We start from the raw sequence: 17,321 nt of genomic DNA, 5'->3' as shown, positions 1-17,321 counted from the left end.
GACAAAGTTTGTATTATGTTAACATGAAAAGACATCATCGCAACTTCTCCTTCTATCCGTCCCTTGGATAATTAGAAGAAATACTATTACTTCAGACAATCTTCAAGACAGTGACGATAAAGTGAATACTTTATAAAAAATCGTCTGATGAAACAGAATTAGATTCCTACACCTTCAGGTATTGCCTTATCTCCATTAAGAAAATATCGAATAATTTTGTGAACTCCTCTGAGCACTGTTCACTTTCTACAAGACACAGAGACTCTAAACTCGGACGGAACTGCGAAATTTATGTCTGTTTTGTGTCTGCTGAAGTTAAAATATTGGATTGGGATGAAAACATTCGTCGTTTGGTTCAAAAGAAAACTTTTCAAGAAAACTTTCTAGTTTATAAATTGTCTTCGAATAAAGAGCAACGATCGTGCTTGTGCTCTGTTTCCGTCAATTGCTCCGCAGTCACGGTGAAATACTTATGGCGTAAGTTATACATTCCGTTTAGCAATTTTACAACTAAAGGATGTTTTCCAACCTCGGACAGACCGGATGGAGCCAAAGAGAGGGTTGACGAAAGCATTGAAGAAATTAAAGCAAAAACAAATCTTACGCTCCTTGTAGGAATCCGACAGGAACTTCAGAACCTCAACTGCGCCAACCGACAAGAGATCATTATCCCCTCGATGGCACCAATCACGCCTTGCAGACTAGGCCGACTGGTATGCAGCGTGTTAATTACTCCTTGTAGGGGCCAAGAGAAGTTCAACAACTTCTGGCGGAAGACCTTGGCTCTAAGGCAATTCCGGAGAGTTTCCAAACGATTAGCTGCATCGATTCGCCCAGTGTTAACGGGTGGCATTCCCCCAGTGGTGATGAAAGAAGGTTGGGACTGGGCATCAATAATCGGGGAATGTACACGGCCAGCTGAAAGAAGGACGGAAACCAGACTTAACTGTGCCAGTAGGGTGTGATCATTATTAACGACGCCTTGTCGCTGATTTTTTTCGACAAACAATTTCGAATCAGTCTGAACGGGGGAAATGCGTAGCCCTGCAGGTCTTTCCAGCTCAGTTAGAACGCGTCCGTCTTCCATGCTCTCGGTTGAGGGAACCAACTCACAAATTTGGGTAACTGAGAGTTCCATTCGCAAAAATTCGGCAAAGAGTTCGACTGACATTTTCCAATTGGGGGAATTTATTTGAAGGCAGCTACTGATAGCTTCCAATCTCCGAATGACAGTGGTCTCCGTGACTCTGAATCCGCCAACACATTTGACACGCCCGGGAGAAAAATAGCGTGTAACTCGAGATCTTAAGATTCACACCAAGATGTAATACTATTAAGGGCGACTGAGCATAACGCCACCGATTTATGTAGCTAACAGCAGACTCGCAATTCAATAGAGATTTAAAAGATTGAAGCGGTTAATCATTCCAAGGCCTTGAGACCGGCCAGCATCCCCACTTGATTAATGTGAAGTAAACTTTCGGAAATAGTCCAAGGGCCACCAGTCTTAAAGTCTTGACATACCGCTCCCCATCCCGAATTTGAAGCGTTAGAAAAAATGGGCAGGGAGGGGGAGGCTACCAGGCTGGTGTAATACATTTACCCATATTAAGATTTGCCCGTGAAACCCACCAAAAAAGATCTTATTACTTTATTATTTACATTATTATATTACAAATTTAGAAAAAATAATCGATCAAGATGTTGATCGATCTTCTATTAATCGATTATTAAAGTAACAGCTAAATCTGACTCAACAGCTGTTCGTCTGCATTGTTTGGGGCCCTAATTAGGCTCCTCCTACCAAAGATGGCTGAAAAGCCAAATTTGGGAAGGAGGAGTCTAATACAACTTTAAACTGAAATATCTCGCGCAATTATTTTTTTCGAGGTAACAAACCTCTCGAAAAAATGATACCCGTGAAAACTTACTCTAGTCTAGTTAAAAACAAAAAATCTTTATTTTCCGTGCGTGTACCCTATTATTTTCTAACTTTTTTTGTACAGTTCTCTTTAGAGCTCTTGCTTTTAACAAAGTTCTCCATTTTGAGCCCATTTACGGTTCGCCGAAGCCATTGAAAACGCCTATTAAGTGGAAGGCAAAGGCCGCACCTGGCTGACAACCTGATGTTATACGTGAGTTCCTGCACACGTTCGGTGAAACGCTGGGCTTTGACATGGAGAGTCTTTCGTCGATGGCATCACTTTCACTTTTGGAAAATAGGAGCCCCCAGAGGTTGCAAGATCAGATAAAGAAAACCCTAATAAAAAAATGGAAAATCCCCCAAAATATCCCTAAACACAATTTTTTTAACCCCAAATAATCGAATAAATCACTATAAATCCCCTTAAATTTGCCAACACCTTAACATTAACATTGAAAATGAATTAATGCCTGAATGAAACAATATTTAAGTTCACAACCGGAATCACTAACCCTAAGTGACTAATTGACTCCAACGATTGACACATCAAAAAAAGATTAAAAAATCAGGGAATTTTTTTGTTTTGTTTTCCAAGCACAATCAAGATTACCCATCCGGTAATCTACAATTTAGGTCCAAATATTCTTCATATACGGAATCGCAACCAATTTGGTGACTATCAAAGCAGAGCTATAGAATACTGGTACCGCCACTCATATGGCTAGCCCTTCCATTGCTTTTTTTCTCTGGAAGTGAAGCCTGCTTGCTTGCCCTGTCCCGTATAGCTATAAGCACGACGGCGGGTGTGTGGGGAAATAGGGTATAGGAATGGTATAGGAATAGAGGGAAAAGTGGAGGAGTGGTAAAAATCGATATCTTAGCTCCGATTTTCACTATCGATTGCTAAAGTTGGCTTCAATCCAGAGAAAATTTCCGAAAGGAGGAGTTAACATGGCAGTGGCGCTACCAGTATTCTATAGCTCTGATCAAAGTCATCAAAGCAATCCTCCTATAAAAGTATTCAACATTATATCCTTAAGTTATTGTATACAGTACCTACCAGAAGTTTGGAAACGCGCGAGAGGAGCGGAGAGAAGCTTATGTAAAAAGCCGATTTTCGCCGCGTTCCCAAAAAATCGAGTTTTTGACGGAGGGTGTTGAAATTTTTTTTGGAAGTAGCCATAATGGTTGGCTACTTCCTGAATTTTTTTCACATTTTTATATCTAAGGGGAGGGCATCTACAAATGGATGTAAAAGTTTGGAAACACGCTGTAGAAGCGTATTAAAAATTGGCTACTTTGCCGCTCTTTAATTCGGGGAAAAATAACCCTACAAAGACGCCAAAAAAAGAAAAATAAAGAGCTTCGTTAGTTCTTTGACAAGTGCCATTTTCAAATTTTTTGAGTTTCATTTAATATAATGAATTTCAAATTGAAAATGAGATTTGTCCTTTTTGCCCATTTCTCCCCTATATCCCATCCCGCGGTGTTGTCGCGATTTCTCCTTTGTTTCATTTTCGTAGGAAGGGTAAATATCGCCTACTAGAGCAAAGGCGAAAATTTCCCACCTCCAGCAGGAGTGACCGGGCTGACGGATAGAGAGGGTTTTTTTTTAACGGAAAATCTCTTTAATTGAATCACAAAAATCATAAGACATTTCAACTTGTTGCATTAACTCTAGAATGCGGCAGTACTGTTGTATCCAAATCTCGTTGGGGGAGGCAGCACCAGTAACAATTACCATGTTGTTATTGGTGCTGAATTGTGGATCCACCCTTGCTGACGAAAATTCTTCACCATAGGTTGGGCAAAGGCCTGCTATTGGATAATTGCGGTGTATTGAGGAAGAAGGTTAACTCCACTGAGGTTCATGTCGATGTGGTGGTAGTGATATTGCGATTGTGGTAAAGCTACTATATTTCGTTGTAGTCGCCACGGGCATTTCTTGAATTGATGCACGTGGCGATTCTTCCTCATGTTTCGTTTCGACAAGTGCAGGGATCGGGGATTGCGGATTTATCCAAAAAGTTGCTGTAATGCTAAGTTACGCACGTCATCTTCCTCTGGATCCTTGTTGAAACTCTTAGACATTTTTTGGAAGAGAAAGGTTGTTTTTACCTTCACATCATGAAATGTTGCGCTTGGATCGACAAGCTTTATACAAGAAAACGTTAGGGAAACTATTTCAATGAAATTTTATGAAAATGGCGCTAATTGTATCTCTTCTACGAAATCGCTGAAATTAGTCGTCTGGTGGCAGTGCATGAACAGAACAATATGTTAATTTCCAAAGAGCGGTCCGGCCGGTTCCACATCATAGTAATGGCCGAATCAGATAAGATTTCAGACGAGTTACAACATAATTAAAGACCAATTTGTAGACATAGTAGCCATTGTGCATCGGTGATGATGGGAAAGCATGACATGCAGTTTGAGAGCATTTATACCGTGTCATGCTGGTAAACCACTTGTGTTATCATGTCAGTAAGATATTGCTTGCACTTGTTAAATTTGGATATTTCCCTTAGATCACTTAGTATTGAGGCCACAGGACAACGGTTGTGGTCGTGGTCGGATGGCGCCAATGGGCCAAGGATTAATCCCAAAAGAACCTGGTGCTTCTTGTCAAGTAGCACCAGGTCCCCTGATGTCTCTTTGGGAAGCAGTGAAAGAAAAAGTGAAGGTAAATTTTTCATAAAATTCACGTGAAGTCAAGTGACGTGACGTCAGTTTCTAAACGTGGAAAAATAGAAAACGTATCAAAACCTTCTTGTGCTCCCAAATGTCACATGCCACACTGTTGGTTTCAATAGCAACGTAATCGTCGATAGTGGAAACAGAAGAGTGCTGAGTAAATAAGAAAAAAGTAAATTAGAACAAAAAATACACATAGAGATTTATAAGTGAAACCTCATTTTCTATAACAAAAAATGATCTTTTCTGCACAACCTCCGCCTTTGTTGGGTGATCCTTAAAATAAAAATGAAGTGACAATTCAAGGAGGCTAATTATCAATAGTATTACAATTACAAGTGATGAGCTGTTGGTATTATTGAAATTAATAGGTTTTTTTTTTCATTTATTCATTTCTAGTCGAAATCCGTCTGCTGCTTGATTTCTTTGGTCCATATTTGTGTAATCTGGTGTTACTGGAAGCATTTATTTTGTTTAGTAGTCGAATTTTGGTTATCGTTCAAATATTTCACATTGCTCTCCTGTAAAAAGGACACTGTACTAATAAATTTTTTTGTCTTCATGCAAGGTTTTATCTTTTACCAATTCTTTTATCTTGTTTTGTAAATCAAGTGTCAAGAGGCTTTGCGCCTCTTGACACTGTTGCAGTTGTTGCTGTAGTAATCCGATCACGCTGTTTGACTGAAAGAAAAGTTATTAGTTATTTTTTCAATCCGGAAATAAAATGGATCATACTAAGGCTAATTTGGATTCCAGTGATTGCATCTGCTGTAGTTGCTCTATGAAAAATCCCGTTGATTGGTAGTGTGCCTTTCTTTCACTTTCCAATTATTTATCCTTTAACTCCATTTTTTGAACTGCATTAACTAGTTATATCTGGTACTCCTCACATTTTCTTTTTAATACGTTATTTTCATGTATAAACTCCTTAACAATGTCCTGATTCTGTTGCGTTTGTTCAACTTCTTCAAGTTTAAAGGCTATTTTAGTATCACTCAACATCTTCAGGTTAGACGAGACTATTTTTTTTCGAAAATTTGTACAGACCGGTTGTCGATAATATGTTGGTGACATATTTGGTTGGAGTTGTGGTCGACTGTTGAATATTTCTTGTGCCTCAACTTCGTTTGTAGGTGAAATATGTTGACTGTCGCAGTTGGGTGGTGTGTTTTGTTTATTGCTGGACACACCTGAGAAAAATGTAACTATATTAGAGCCAAGATTATGAACTACATTTGTTTCAATACCTTGAAGACGATTTGCAGACATTGTAATTTGGTTTTGACTACCCTAACTGCAAGCATTTGCAGTTGTGGGAGCATTGTGAGATGCCAGTTGTGACTCAGTTTTCATCGAATGTTTCTTGGTAGTTAATTTAGACATAATGACCGGGAAATTTTCGCCCAATTTCTCACTCCCTAACAGGAACGCTGGATCAATCAATAAATAATGGATTGCAGTCCACAGCCAATCTTCAGACAATGTTACTCCGTTTATGATAGAGCTTGTAATTGGCTTGAAAGCGATATTTTGTAATAGTGTAGGATCTCTTTTTGGTATAGTAATTCGTACTAATGTTGTAGCCTCCATGAGAACAACACCAGGATGAGAAATTGCTTTATTTCCCAATGAAATCACCCCTGAAAATAAAATAAATTTTTATAATGCCAACTAAAGATATGTGAATGGTTTTCTACATTTTAAACTTACTTTTGCATTCTTCATCAATTTTCCTTTCATTAATTTTGCTCCAAAATTTTTGAAATGCTTCTTGTTGTTGTTGTTTATACAACGCTTTTCCTTTCTTAGTTGAGTAGAGTACAGAAATTTAAATCTTCTTAGCAGAAAACAAATATTGATTTGTGAAGGAATTGGTTAGTAAAATATTTTTTCTGTGTGAAATTTTTGGTGTAATTTCCAAAATCAATTTCTAAGGGAATTAAGGAAGAATTCTGCTTCGATAATTCTTCACCAATTCGCCTGCCACTCAATTTTCCTGAGAAACTCGTTTGCATGTCCATTTTCTTTTTCAGATTCCGTTCCCTTGTTTTCAGCCGCGGGTTTTGGTTAACACTTGGATCGTGTAACCAAAGATTTGGATTTTTGGAATGAATATTACGAGTAATTGTGTCGTTGAAGACTCTGTTACATCCTGGGATTGTGCAATGGTATTTAAATTCCTCATGACATGTTCTTTGATGGCGTAGCAGAGCATATCTTGAAGAGAATAAAGTTTCCACATTGTTAAGAAAGCAGCATTCGTCACACTTAAACCTTTTTTTTGCTCAGATTCCGTGATTTACTTTTTTCTTTCTTCTTCCAAATTCCGTTCTCATGTTCTCAGCCGCGGTTTATGAATCACACTTGGATCATGTAACGTAGGATTAGGATTACTAGAATGAATATTAAGAGTTTTTAGTTCACTCAAGACTCTATTGCATCCGGGGATTGTGCACTGGTATTTCTTTTCACCATGACATGATCTTTGATGGCGTAGCAAAGCAGATCTTATGTTGTATGAATTTAGACATTCATCACACTTAAACTTTTTTTTCCCTTCATTGAAAAAATTTTTTCCCTTCAAGAAATCAAAGTAGTAGATTACCTCTCACCACATGTGTGTAATAGCATCCTTGCAGCTTCCTGTAAACACTAATACAATTTAGAATAGACTCGCTTAAAAGAGTAAAAACATTTACAGTATAGTTTCTGTATTAAGGATTTGGCTTCGTTTTGTAAACTTTTTCATTGTTCTTTGGAAACAAATTATTTTAAAAGTTTCTGTCGAAAATTATGTCTTTTCAAATGACATGTTGACCAACAAATATTAACTGGATGTGTTTCACAAGGCATCCTGCACATGACAGGTTGTCTTCTGTCTGCGAAGATTCTCCAACACAATAAAAAAGGCGAGGAATTAATTTCAGCTGCAATACAACAAATTCAAGCATAAATATTGTGATCAGCTATCAGCATCTACATAAGCATCTCTATCTACATAAGCGATACAATCCGTTCCGCCGAACAAAACCGCTAGATGGCGCAATGCAGCTGTATATTATTCAAATAATTTCTAAAATAAATAGCACTAATCGAGTGCCTTTATTTTAGGGGTCATTTGGCGTTCCATAGAATAGAGCAGAGGAAGCATAAAATATATCAGAATGGAAGAAAAGAGAAGCATCTCACAAAAAATAGTGGAATGAAGAGACCTAGGTTTTAAGAAGCCAGATTTCAAATACTGTAGTATTCGTAGTATTCCAGTGCATCGGTTTGTGGTCTGATCCAATTCACAGTTTAAGGTACTTATTCTGTTGTTCACTTGTTTTTTTATTGTCTCATTCTAGAAAAATTTATTTGATTTTGCAGGAATACCAGCGCCGTCATGCAGGAATATCAATACCTTCTTGCTGCCCGTCATGTGCAATGTTGAGAACGTTATTGTCTAAAGCTGGCTTTAAGAAAAATGTGATTACATTGATTGGTAATGAATTTTTCACTATTGTAACAGGCTGGTATTATCAAGAAATATTTTAAAAAAGTCTGACACATTCCTACAGGACGTTTATTTAATCCTTTCATATTTCAGTGTTCTGATTGTAATCCAAAGAATTCACCAAGAAAGATTAACTCCAGTCTCACTGGTGGCCTGGCGCCGCGTCCGGGTCTTGCTATTTATTAAGCGAAACTCTATTAGAGTTTTGGTGGAATCTGAATCACCAATATTTTGGTGCATCAACAAACAAATTCGTTGCTTCCTTGAGCCGAATGTCGATGGCAGCAGAAAGGGTATACATTATTATTCCTTTTATTTCTTATTTTGTTTTATTATTTCACTGCATTTAATAGAAAGTTGGATGCTCGCGCTTCCTTACAAAGAAGAAATTATTTTTGCTGGAGAGTGAAATGGAACTGTTATTTCTTCTATCAACAGAGCGATCAAAACAGTCATTAAAACAGAATTATTTTAAATGAATTGAAAAAGTACGTCAACGACTTCAAAATTACTTCAAAAATGTATCTAGAATAAAAAAGTGAAGACAGAAGCAAAATGTTCATTTTATTACAGATTGATTACATGTATGAAATCCTATTCAAATGTATATTTGACGTTGAGATCAATGAAAAAATTTTCATTTAAAGAACCTGAGAAAGCAGTGCAACAGTAATACAAATTTTTGAAACATGTTTTATTTTTTAATGTTTAGAATTATTGAAGGATATAGAGGCGCAAAATGTTTGTTGTTTTTACTTTAGTAATAGAATTAAGGATCTTTAAATCTTTGGCTAATGGAATATTAAGGCTCACTTTTAAGGCGACACTTTATTTTCACTTGTTTAAAGCTTCGTTTTTTACGTAATCAAACATTGTGAATTATGCGTCATAAAGAATCGAAAGTTTTTGGACCACAAAGTCGACTCTTAGCCATATAGTAGCTGGTGTAATTCCGCGCTAGAAGGAGTTAGTAAAAAACAAATTTTTTCGCCTATGATTAGTTTTGTTTAAATTTAAGTTTTCTATATCAGAATTTTATGAGGAATTCATCTATGTTATCATTTTAGCTGAGGTGTTATTAATTCGTTTATTCAGAAATTTCGGTGAAGATACATTTTAAAAAATTTTCTGTAGGCTGTTTGCATTAAATACCTCGATGTACATTTCAGTTTTTTTTTATAAAAGACTTATATGGTGCATACGATGATAACGCGATGATTCTTTACTTTCTGAGATGTGTTTCTGTGTAAATGTCGCAGCTAATAAAATTTAATCAAAAATGTAGCTAAAATTATCAGTAATAGCCATTTATTTCTGAGTTTCTAAGCGTTGGCAAAACGAGAAAATCACACGAGTAAAAAACGCGAATTATTCCGTATTCAAAATATTTCATTGATACATTCTTCCTTTAAAAAACAACTAGATAAATGACAATTAAACATATTTATCACAATTCACAAGAGTAAAAACAGGGGAATTATTTCGTATTTAAAAAAGTTCCGTTGATGCCATTCCTTTAAAAATCTTAATCTTAAACCTTAAATTATGACAATGAAACATTTAATTACATCGTCTGGCAGGATCAGGGCAGGAAAGCTTTTTCTTTGTTAAGGGGAGGTTTTTTGTTATTATTGACGGTTTCTTCTATATAGCTTTGCAGTTACCTGTGCAGTAATAGCAAAAGCATTATCATCGAGCTACAAAAGTGTATATAATGCTGTAAAGAAGAACGAGTTAAATTTCCATCACTCGTCAATAACTGATGGATGTTGTAGTGTGTGGAATTTTACAGAAGTGTGTGAAGTTCTAGATTCAATTGCAAGTGAAGGGAATCGTTTTCTTGACGCTCAGTAAAATCTTCAATATCCACCAGTATTTCAAAGTAGTGAGGAATGCGACTTTGACCAGCGGCCCAAGATGCTTTTAACAATGTTTTTGACGTCGAAATTATCTGGTGTTCCAATTTGATTTCAGACTGGAAGTGCTTTGAACTTTGTCTCCTCGTTCGTCCTGTGCTCCTCCAGGTGAACTTCTTTTTACAGTCGGCCGCCTGTATAATGTAATTATGAGCAGCGAAGAGAGTAGTGAATCCACTTGGAGGGTGCTAGAAGAAAAATATGTAGTTATTCCAACCCATATAAAAATATGCTTTCTAGTCTTGCTGGTTACGTCGGAATTCGTGTCCTTGCAAAAATTGACGAATCAACCATGAAAAAATATAAGAATATGTGGGAAAAGTGTTAGGCGATATAACAAAGAACATGTATCGTTAAAAGAAAGACAAGAACAATTTGAAAAATATTTGCCTCCAACCCAGAACATTTTATTCTCTTACCTGGAGACAAAGTTGTTCTTCGCGTCATCAGTGCTGAGTCTTCACTACAGTGACAAGTTCTAGCAAGCTACCAAAATGTGTTTTCCCCTGATGAAAAGATGAATAACAAGTCTAAATCAGCAACGTTTTCTTCTGGAAAGCAGTTTAAAGCAATGACTGGTATAGTTTTATGTGTTTTTTTTTATTTTCATGATGTAGCTAACCGATGTTATACAACAGATAAATCTGGTAGTGACCAACTGACTTCTAAAGCTGATTCTGATATTATAGTGGATGAAGAGGCAACCACAACTGCTAATAAGTTGCAATTAGAAGAATATGTCATCCTACGTTTGGAAAATCGACTAAGAATTTCAGAACTTCTTGGTTTTCAATTAAAGGAAATGTTACCATCTGCTTGATGAAGCAGTCTAACTCTGCAATATGAAAATGTCAGATTAAAATCAGAGAAGGAGTTGGTAGTTTTTAGATATTCTTTGGATTCTTCGGGATTTTTTAGTAATTCTTGGAATTCTTGGGATTCTTCAGGATTCTTGCCTATTTTTCCGAGGGTGTACGAGAGTTCTTACGAGTCGCTAACCCGTGATCTGCAAGACCTTAAAACACCAAGAATTTTCCATAACCATTAATGAGGCGACAGATAGAAAACATCTAAATCTCTGTCCATTATTGTAAAAGTATTACTGCAAAGAACTAAGGAAACCAGTGGATGAGTTCTTCTCACTTCCAGTTGTAACCAATGCCACAGCTGAGGGATTGAAAGATCCCGTTTTAGAAGAATTCCGAAAGGCTGACATCCCATTGAAGAACATTATAAGGCTTTGCATCTGACATCTGGGCCATCATGGCTCGACACATTATAGAGGCGTTGCTGCTCTCTTGAAGCTTGTCATACCTTGCATGATAGTGATGGGCTGAATCGGTCACTCTTTTTTTGCCCTTTGTACTGCTGTCGCTTGCAACATTTGACCCAAAAATTGTCTAATCAGCCATGAATAGCTTTGTTGCCAGCAGTCCGGAAAGATTGCACGAGTTTCAATAATATCAAATTGCCGTTGATGTAGTCAAGCACAAGATAAATACTATACACGTCGACAACTCGTTGGCTGGTGATGGAGGATGTCGTGCTTTTAGTAGAACAGTGGCCAACTTTAAATCCTTTCTTTAAAACCCACACTGACGCAGGAATTGAATCTACTAATAAAATCTACCGCGGGTTACTCAGCATAAACATGCAGTCACACTATCGCTTCCTTTCCTACGTACTTCCTCTTTTCAACAAGATAGACGTCAAGTTCCAAAGTAAAAATGTTGAGATTCATAAGTATCTGCGTAATATTGAAGCCGGTTTGACCAGCATTCATGACTGTTTCATCAAGCCTAACGTGCTGAGCAACGCGAATCCTTTCAATGTGGATCGAAGCAATCCAGCCAGTTATAAGCAACTCGACGAAATGTATTTTGGAGCCAAAGTGGAGAATCTCATTAACTAAGTGCTTCAAGTTGGTGATGCAGTCAGGATGGTGCAATAAGCACAAGGATGCAGTGGTCTCTCGGCTGCACTTCACATATTGACCTCTTCGCGGCTCCCACCGATAGTGAACCTTCTATTGCAATCTTGTTCGATCATTATTCAGCCGCTCTTCCAGAATTTGATGTAGAGGATTTTGTGATGAATGGAGACATTTTTCAAAGGACCTCCGGGAAAAAATTTTCAGAAATACCAGAGCGCGCTTCCCCAAGAAAAAAAAGAGGAAAACTCAGAGAAGTAGAGCAAGTTCCTTCTTCAAGAATTTCAATTGCGTCAAAAAATACTCAAACGGCAGGAAATAGTTTCTCGTGCTGAAATCAGTGGTAAATGGGATGCTGGATGGAGTGATGGCATGTCGGAGGTAAACTAAAAATTTACTTTTCAATTTATTCAATCCAAAATAGTATTTTGTGTTATTTTTAGGATGAATATGAAAGCCAGATTAATTCGAGTGATTCGGCAGATGAGATCCACCAAAATCCGGTAGATCTCGATCCAGTAGCATTTTGGTCTTTTCTTAAGACTCAGACCGATCCTATTACCAAAGGAATCGGAAATCTTTTGAGGAATTTCTCATGGTCCTTCCTCATTCAAGCTCATCAGCCGAGTGGTGCTTTTCTTTTTTGAAACTTATTCGCAGTTTTCTTCGCAACAAGTTGATCCCGGAAACAATACTTGCCTTTATGCACGTGAAAAGGCACGTTGGCGTTGGTACGTTTGGCGCTGGCCAAACTTTGTAAGCGTTATAAGACTCTTACTTTCCATATTTTGTGCATGAGATTGAATGTAGTCAATTGTAAACTGAAAACAGATTTTATTTTTTTCGAAAAATAATTCAGTTTTTGGTTACCATAGCAACGACCCTTCATCTTTTTCTCTCAAAACGAGCGTAAAAGCCAGGCAAAATGAAAAATTGTTTTGGTTGGCTTGCGGCAAGGTGACCCAACCTCTCCTTAATCAAGGCCAGTTTTGCTTGAGAGTTAAATGCCTTAAAGGCTGCCTCGTCTTGGAAATAAAGTCTTTGTCTGTTTCTAGAATATTACCTCCTTCCCTAACTGTCTGGTTACATCATGTAGTTATGCCGCGAAACGAAAGGGGGCATTTTTTTTAAAGGGTAGTCGGATTTTTATGGAAAATATTGTACATAAATACATTCCAACAGCAGACGTTACGAAACATTATCCAATGTTTACAGCAAAGCTACACACCATGTTTCGGATGACGCTCTGTAGGGACCCCGGGTTTTTTCCCAAAGCAGGAGCTATATGTGTAGGAAGAGGATGACCCTTTAGTTTTTCTGCGAGGGTTGTGTGTGATGTATTGTTGCAGTTGGCAGAATAAACGGACGGCCTAAATGAATAAAAATTATATCATGTAAGGGCAGCACAAAAAGAAAATAAGCGGAGATGGCCATATACCGACCCAAGGATTTTCTCCAGTTATATACTAGCCTCTTCCTCTTTCTTTTTCCAACTCACTGGACACATTTATTAAGCCGACAACTTTCTGGCGATCCTTATTATCCTTCTTTCACTTCCCCGTTCGATTTTCCCCTTTTTCTACATAGTGGTTCATGAGATGTCGAAGTGTGTAAAGACTTTGGTTCGGCAATTTTTCTGCCCAATTCACAAATTTCCATAGAAATCGCCGTTTTCCAATATGGAGATCAGCTTATCTTTTACTTCAGAGCTCCAACCTCGCTCTCCATTTTTGAATGCCTTTTCCACCTTCAGAACGGAGTTCTTGAGCTGTGTAAGAAACATTCAATGGTGAAACTAAGTTTTTTTCTGACCACCAACGGAATTTAAATGCTTAATTACCCGTGTTCTAGTGCACAGATTGCGTTTGGGCGTGACGTCATCACCTTCAGGACAATGTGTGGCACATGCCTCATCTGCAATCTACAAACAGTACAGTTGTAAAGGATTAATATTAAGACAGGCACAACGGACACACAAATTTCCAAATTTTTCTTGTGGTACCTTGCTTCCTTCTTCAATAACAAAATTTTTGCCTTCCAAGGCATCATCAGTTTTGAGCTAGTAGCACGTACCAATATTTCTCCTCTGTCTTCATCAGGAATTTTATCACTGGTCATTTGGGTAGTGAACTCATCAGTGGTTTCTCCTTCACCCATTAACAGTCTCCTCCTTTTGACGTTGTTAGTCTCCCATGAAATTCTCTCTTGAGGGGAACTAATTTTTTTTTCATTTGCTGAATCCATACAACACAAAAAAGATTTATCAGGAGGGATCAAGACATCACGTTACACTAATAAATTGTAATCCAAAGGGACACAAACCTACTTAAACCGGAAGAATATTTCGTAATGATGAACGTAAGCAAAACTCTTAAAAAAAATCTTCTTCTTCCTCTTCTTCTTCTTCTTCTTCTTCTTTCCACCTGTTGTATGTACCTCACCTATATCTAATTCAACCCTTCTCACAGCCAAAAATGCCATATTTCTATCCACAACAAAGTACATATACATTTGCCGCCCCAACCGCAACACCCACTGAACAATCCCATTGTCACGATCCAAATTGGCTATATAGTCAATTTAATGCATCGAATATAGCCCTGTAAAGCAGCAGTACCCTGCACTACGAAAACCATTCCCAGCATTGAATGAGTGCAGCAGCAACCAGAAAGTGGCAAGTTTTCCAACGAAATTGGATATTGGACGCCGTACTACTACGATGCCTTCTTCTATTACTCTAACAGGAAGCAAAAAATTGTAAAAACTAACGATTTTACAAAGATAAGTAGGAATAATGAAAATAAACATACCTGGAATTGAATTCTTTAATGGAATGCCGGAATGTTTTGAAATGACGCACTGGAAACCATTCACATTCTTCTCTCCCTGCCTACTTCAAAAGATAGTGCACTTTTCCGTGGAACGTTCTGTGACAAAAAAATCTAGTAAAGACCAATCAAATTACACGAAATATTACAAATTACAGTTTTCGAGAGTTATTCAGAGTTTCAAAATGAGCATAAACGTCACGTTCTTTGTAAAATTCAATGTATGTTGTGCACCACAACATTTGCAAGTTGTTAAAATAGACGTAAAATATATGAAACTTTACCAGGGCATCAGATTAATGCAATATAAAACAAAAACTTGAATAATTACTTACCCATTTACGGAAATGTGTTCTATATCATTCACTGCAGGATACATAGTTCTCAATAAAAATCTATGAAATTAAAGAATAAAACGTTAAAACTAACCATATTATTTTTTTTATTTCTTATGAACTAGCGGTTACGAAGAGAAACGAAATCAATAAATTATTTTAATTTTGTAAAACGGCACACCATAGATTTACCCTTTGACCAAAAAACTTATATTACGAAACGTTTGAAAAAACACTCCCACTCAAACGGTAAAGTTACCTTCATTAATTGGAAACTCTACGACTTCAATACGTTTTCGAAGATCTTTTAAGCGATGTGATTCAATGAGCTTTGTAAAAATGTCGGTTGGCTCATCCTTTGTGTTGATGTAACTGACGTTGATGTCACCTGCTGTTTTTTTTTCTCTGATTAAATGGTCCGGATCGCGATGTACTTTGCGTGATGATGTTCAGGATTTTGAACTAAACGAATTGCGCTTTGATTATCACAAAGTAGAGACCATCTCAGGTTAAAATTATCTTGTTTAATTGTCTCATAAATTTCAAATTTAATCTTAAATTTATTAGTTGTAATTGCAGCCAATTAAATTAAAGTGTAAAAATTAATTTTATATATAAATAAATTTCAAGATATCAATTACTATATAACATCCAATTAATTTCCCAATAAATACACTAGAATTGGTCGGTTCAGAAATTTATTTTTTTTCTAGGTTAAGCAGATTAAATTCTACATTCAACAATTAATGAAAAAACGAAAACGATCAAACAATTGTGAAAACAGTTTTTGGTAAAGCCTGGCAATTGCCGGAAGCAACGACTTTTCGGCAATTCTACAATTTGGTCAGCCATCGGAGAGAAGCAGCTGCTTCTTTAACTTGGCTGCAACATTGTTGAACTTCACCCCAACTGTTGTACGAATGAGTTTTTCCTGTGCATGTACGTCGCTTGGCGGGAATTGCTTGTTTGTAACGTCTAGAAATAAAAGATTGTAATCATTTAAGGAAAAACATGGAAATAAAAACCATTACCTATTATTTCACGTAATTCTTTCTCGTCTAGCTGGCCTTTCTCAGACGGGCTAGCTGACTTGTTTCTTTTGTTCGTAACTGAAGTCTTAGCCATGAATTCTTCCGTATAGAGATAGTACAGTAGCATCGTGATAAATAAATATATCTTGGCATCCTTGCTCAGCTTTTCCGCAACTTTCATTGTTTTGGGAAACTTTGTCCCTGATTTTCCAACCTATAGTAATACTCACATTAGTAAAAAAAAATGATCAAAACCGAGATTAAAACAAATACTTCAGATGTGTGCGATGTTGATTCATCAGACGGGCTGGAGGTAGCAAGATACGCAAGGAAATCAGAGACAACATCACTTTTGTTAGCTTCATCATTTTATGAACTGCTGGACGAGGAAGAAGTTGACGAGTGTTGTGATGACGACACAGATGATTGTCCGACAGAGTGAGATTTACGACACTTTTCTTCATCTCAAAAATGTCAAATATTTGAGTCCGGAGATCAATCAAACCTGCAGAAGCACATCTATTGTTAAACTTCACGTAATATTATGTAAAAGAATTTTGACCTATTACTTTCAAAAAACCGCAGCTTGTCCTTCATTAACTCGTATTCCATTTTTTTCCTAGTTTCTTTTCTGTGTTGAGACTCCTTATCGGAATCGAGGAAGAAATCATGATCCTGAATATGAAACAATAAGATTTAGCAATAGGTTAAAAAAATTTAAAGAAATAAACCAACCTCATCATCGTGAACGTTTCTCTTCTTATAAGAGCTGTTGCTCTTAATGACTGCTGAATACTGTCTTCACTTTTGGCGGCATTTCCATTAGAAGCATTGCTGTCACTCATAATTTTGAACCTCTGTGAATTGAATTGGGACTTCATTATTCTTTTTTCGCGGCTGACGATTTAGCTTGCTTTGATGGAGGAGCTGCCATAACTTCGACACATTTCTTCTTCTAAAAAGAATTTTTTTTTTCTCTTCTACTCTTCCTGGCAGCACCGTCAGACTCCTCAGAGCAGGGGGTCTCGGCAGGAACTTTATAATTCTTTTCAACATCTTCAATAGTAATTGCCCCACTGGCTATGTCCTTGGCAATACCACGAAGGGTCAGCTTTCTATCTGTGAATTAAAATATCACTGTATCATGTATCACTGCTGGTACACAAC

This window comes from Daphnia pulicaria, chromosome 1 (genome assembly GCF_021234035.1).
Source record: "Daphnia pulicaria isolate SC F1-1A chromosome 1, SC_F0-13Bv2, whole genome shotgun sequence".
Taxonomy (NCBI): Eukaryota; Metazoa; Arthropoda; class Branchiopoda; order Diplostraca; family Daphniidae; genus Daphnia; species Daphnia pulicaria.
Note: the sequence above shows the minus strand (reverse complement) of the source record.